This window comes from Coffea arabica, chromosome 1c, assembly GCF_036785885.1.
Source record: "Coffea arabica cultivar ET-39 chromosome 1c, Coffea Arabica ET-39 HiFi, whole genome shotgun sequence".
Lineage (NCBI taxonomy): Eukaryota > Viridiplantae > Streptophyta > Magnoliopsida > Gentianales > Rubiaceae > Coffea > Coffea arabica.
The window spans coordinates 40,653,025-40,659,024 of NC_092310.1; positions in this window are offsets into that span (position 1 = coordinate 40,653,025).

The following is a 6,000-nucleotide window of genomic DNA, read 5'->3' on the forward strand; positions in this document are numbered from 1 at the left end:
TTGGAACAAAAACCAGACCAAAGACTTGAAGCTAAAACTGGATCAAGATTTGACAAATTATTGAAATTGCTGTCGGACGCACAAAAGAACCATATCGGACGGCAGACAACCATTGAATAACTTCGGACGCATGAAGAACTCACACTCGAACGTCCGAAGGTAATGTGTCAAAACATCTATGATCACTGATCTCGTTCGGACACACAAAATCATAGCATCAGACGTCCGACAAATGTTGCTGCTCTTCGGATGCAAAACACTGGAGCATCGGACGTCCGAAAGAAATAAAGAAGGATTTGCAAGTTTACTTTCGGACATATACTGTGGGGGAACCGGATGTCCTAAGGATTGCAAGAAATCATCTTGAACTCACTGTCTTTGTTCGGACGCAGAAATTCAGAGCACCGGACGTCCGACACTACCAACGGCTAGTTGACATTCCAACTACCTTCTATCCGTTGACAGCATTAATTGAAGAATTTTTTGGTCTCCTATAAATAGGGATTAGTCAACTCCTCAAAATAACTTTTACACATTAAATCTACATCAGATCTTGAGTGATTCAAGTGTGTGACTATTCCAAAAAGAAGATTTGTATTCTTAATTGTGTAATCTCCTTTTAGCTTTTCAAATGTGATTCAATTTCTTCAATAGTGTAGCTTTGTGAGGGTTATCCGTACGATTGTAAAACTTCCTTGCTTGATCGGGTGAGACTTGAGGCAAGGAGGAAGTGATCCCTCATTTGTACACAAGAGATTGGTTGAAAGTTGATCATATTGAAGAAACTTGATATATATAAAGTGCTATTCAAATTTAGTCAAGTTTGAAGTTTGGTTTGCATTTTCATCCCTTCATTTACTGTCCTGCTATATATATATACATACATATATATATATTGCTTACCTGTTTTACTCACAAATTATTTGTGCTAATCATTCAACTGCTTTTCAATGAGGTCCTCTTGAAAAAGAAAACTAGGTCGAAAAGAAAAGGAGGTGACTCATATCTTGGCTTGTTTGTAGATAACCTAATTCACCCTCCCTCTTAGGTTGTCTTCGATTCTTACAATTGGTATCACAGTTTGGTCTCCTTGAAATTAAACTCAATCGGCTTGGGAGTAAAAATGACAACCAACAATGCCATGTTTTTTGAGGGACAATCTGTCACCAGACCTCCTATGTTTAATGGGTCAAACTATGTGAGTTGGAAGGAGAGGATGATCATTTTCTTACAATCTATCGATATTGAGTTATGATTTATTGTTAATGAAAGTCCGTTTGATGCCTCTACTATTGATGCAGAGACAAACAGGTCGAGACCAAAAACAAGAAGGGAACTAACTGCTGAAGATAGAACTCATCTTACTTGAATGCCAAGGCGATTAATGTACTGTACAGTGCTTTAGACTCAAACGAATCTGTTAGAGTCAAGGGTTGCAAATCTGCAAAAGAAATCTGGGACAAACTTCGAGAAATACACGAAGGTAGTAAAAATGTGAGAGAACAGAAGAAATCCATTCTGGTCACAAAGTATGAATCGTTTAAGATGGAACCTCACGAAAACATCGACAAGATGTATTGCAGATTCAATGATCTTATTAAGGATCTAGAAGTTCTTGATAAAAATTACTCTCTTGGTGAGAAAAACAGAAAAATTCTGAATGCTTTATCAAAGGATTGGGAGAGCAAAGTAACTGCTATTGAGGAAGCCAAAGATCTGAACACTTTATCTACTGAATCCCTTATAAATTCACTAACCTCTTACGAGCTAAAACTCAAGTTTAAGGTGCAGGAAGAAGAAGACACAAGAGTTAGAAAGAGCATTGCTCTGAAGCTTCACAAGAAGAAGATGATACAATCTCTCTGGATGAAGATGACATGGAAGGTGATGATAGTGACATTGCACTCATCACACGAGACTTTAAAAGAATACTCAACAAGAGAAGATTCAGGAAAGGAGGATATAACAATTCCTTTCAAAATCAGTCCAACAACTTCAGAAATAAAGGAAAGCTGGAATTCAACAAAAAGTAAACTGATAAGTGCTTTGAATGCGGCCAACCTGGTCACTATGCAAATGAGTGTCCAATGAAGAAAAAGAGGGAGAACAAGAGTGAACGAAAACCAAAATTCAATAATTTTTAGATCACGTGGAATGACTGCAATTCAAAAGGAGAAATAGAGGAAGAGGAGGAATCTGCCCAAGTGACTTTCATGGCCATTGGAGATGAAGAGGTAACCCAATGTAACTCTCAAACTGATAGTGATAGTGAGTCCGATGTTGATATTAATTCTTTCCTAGAAAAAGTGCATAACAGCTTAAAAGAATCCTATGCTAGAAACAAAGAACTAAAGCAGAAAATTAACTTTCTGATACAAGATAATGCAAATCTTTTTCGACAAAACAAGTGTCTTAAGCATGAAAATGAGAATCTGAAAAGGATTGAAACTGATGTGCTTGCTGAACTTAACAAAAAGAAAAATTTCTGTGACATGCTCAGAAGTGAACAATGCAGCCTAAAAAGGAGGATGGATGATTTATGTCAATTGTTACATCATATGAAACATAACCGCCTTCAAAAGAATGACATTGAACCTCACCTTAACATTCATCAGATAAGACTGAATCAAAATGCAAATGAGTTTGCTATCCATAGGAGAAGACAAGTCAGATTCATTAAACCTATCCATTTGATTGATCCAATGACAGTATGCAACTTTTGTTGTCAATTTGGTCAAATGAATAGCAACTGTTATGTTAAGAAAAATATGAGAAATGGAATGAGATACATGTGGATTATTAGATATAATGCTAACCATGATGGACCCAAAAAGTAATAGGTACCAAATATTATATTGTGAACTACTGTGTAGGTGAACCTGGTGAACACTGTTAAAGAATCAAAATGGTTCATAGATAGTGGATGCTCAAGACATATGACTGGCGATGCATCACAGTTCATCAAGTTCAAGCGAAAAATAAGTGGAAAGGTTACTTTTGGAGACGATAATAAAGCCAAAACTATTGGCATTGGTGATGTTGGTAAGAATGGTCAGACTTTTGTTCATAATGTTCTTTTAGTCGACAACCTGAGTTACAATTTGCTAAGTGTTAGTCAATTATGTGATAGGAACCTGCTTGTGTTATTTAAGAAACATGAATGCGCCTTGTTCTTGACTCAAAGTTTAACATTATTTTCAAAGAAAAAAGAGTTAATGACATTTATGTGGTGATTCTTGAAAAAGTTGATACTTTCAGCCTTAGTTATCTCAAAGTAGCAAATGAGGATCCCTGGTTGTGGCACAGAAGGCTTTGTCACTTTAATATGGATTTGCTAAAAGAAATTTTCAAAAAGAACCTGGTTAGAGGACTTCCAAAACTCAATTTTTGTAAAAATCGCATCTGTGATGCTTGCCAATTTGGAAAACAAGTTAAGGTATCTTTTAAACAAAAAAAAATGTGTTTCTACCTTAAAGCCCTTAGAAGTCTTACATCTTGATCTTTTTGGTCCAACTCAAACCACAAGCCTTGGTGGCAAGAGATTCTGTTTTGTTGTTGTTGATGACTATTCTAGATACACTTGGGCGATGTTTCTTGCATATAAAGATGATGCTTTCAAAAACTTTACTTCCCTATTTGCCAAGGTTCAAAATCTAATTGGTTTGAAAATCATAAAAATAAGATGTGACAATGGCACAAAATTTTATTTTTGTGAATTTTCAGAATTTTGTGACAACAATGGCATTACACATGAGTTTTCTATTGCTAGAGTACCTCAGCAAAATGGAGTGTGTCGCGCCCCATTTTTAAAAAAATAAATAAATGGTTTTAAAAAAAATGTATTTTTTGATTTAATTTGTGATTGAAAAATGAATTGTGAAAAAGGAAAAATGGGTCTAAATGGGGGTTTGAAAATGCGACGATTTGACCCAAAATTATAGTTTAAAAAGGGTTTTGAAATAGAAAATCGGAATCGCCACTTGGTAATGAGTTAAGGTGTACCAAGTCACCTAAAAATGAATTTTTAAAGAAAAAGTAGTAAGAAACCCCTTTTAAACGACTCCTAGTCCACGTAAACCAACGAAAAAGGTTTGGGAGTCACATTTGACAAAGGGGAAGGCAAGGATAAAATCCAAGGCACCCCTTTGACCTAGCCAAGGCTAGTTGCATGATTTAATCAAAGATTTTCTTGTTTTAACCAAAGAATTTATTACATTTGGATGCACTACATGAATGCAAACCCTAGACCTAGGGGTATTGGGGGAAATTTCTCTTCAAAGGTTGAGTGGTGCCAATCACATTAATTGTGAAGCCCAATAACGATCCTTTGAAGAAGTCACGAATAATGCGAGTGGGATGCAAATGAATGGAATGCATGTATGCAATGTGAGGATATGAGTTTGAAAAAGTAATAAAAGATAATAAATATGTAAATGAAAATGTGCACGTGAACCCTATATTTAAGGGGACTCTCAAGCAAATGAACCCTATAACTAGCATGAAATGTAAAGATCCTAAAATGGAGGGAAAAGGGGTTCGAGGGGCATGCAAAATGATAAAACTAAAAAGAATGCATGACATGTAATGAACACGCAAATATGTACTAACGAGGGGAAATACCTAAGGGTCTAGCGTTGGACTAACCCATTCTATGAATTCCGACTAGCGTTGGACTAGCGGAAACGTACATTCATCCATCACATTCATTCATGGCTATGGAAAGCGAGTAGACATGCCAAACACTCATAAACACATAGCACATAACATTTAGCATGCTCGACTAGATGCAAGGCCCTAACAAAACAAATTAACACGTAGCAACTAAGCATGCAAGACACATAAGACAATTAAAGCCCTAACTATTACATTTGCTAGCTAGGCACATGACTTCGATAGGTCTTCATTGAATGCTCCTCCAAGCCCTATCTATTACATTAGGGAGACCCTACTACAATCTAAAAGGAATAAAATAATTAAATCCCTAACTATTACAAGCCAAGAGGTGTACACATACCCCATAAAGAATAATTTAAATAAAAAGCAAAAGTAAATGACATAAATAAAAGAAATTAAAGAAAGGCTAGGAAAGCAAAGTAGACATGTATTTCTCACGTAGCACGTTGGTTCACATAGGAGAGACAAAAAAGATAAAAGAAGTTATACCTCCCTTGAATTGGAGTTCTAACGTAGTGAAATTACTAATGTACCTTCCAAAATAATAAAAGGGTCAAGATACCACAAATAGTAAAGTAATCACATGAAACAATCATTGAACACAAAAGTGAAAATTAAGCACAAAACGAAAATTAAATATGGAATAGATCATGCACGTGCGAGCAAAACTCGGTCTCAAATAAAAGGTCTCGAGAATCTAAATGGAGTGCTAAATTGAAATGCTTAAGGTGGAATCCATCACAATCAAATGCAAAAATCACAAAAGAGACAAACTATCACAAAAATTATTTATTATGATTAAATAACAAAATTATCTAAGAAAAACTGAATCAAATGAAACCAAGGCTATGAATTCTTCCAAGATTATTAAGCTTTCATGACATTTGGAATTATCCATTGAAATTTGTCTACAATTCACGTAAAACATACCGAGGCAAATTATCATGTAAAAGGAATCCAAATGCAAACATTAATCAATCATGTGAGCCCAATTAGAACATTTAAACACTTCAAAAATCCCAAAATAAAAAGAGGCCAAATAACGGTTCAAGTTGCCATTAATTTAGGACTTAATTGCAAGGGATTGGAATGTAATTGGGCCCTAGTGCAACAAAAAAGGACTTGGGGGGTTGGAATGTAATTTTTTGGCGGTCATTTACATGCAAAACCCATGCAAATGCACGAAACTTGTGCTTCTGCAATTCAGCCAAAGAGCCGAGCTTCTGCACCCAAATGTGAAGCTGGTTTTTCAAGCTCAGATTTAGGACCCAAAGCGCACAGCTTTGCTTGAAAATTTTTAGCCAAAATCATGATTTGAAACCAAAA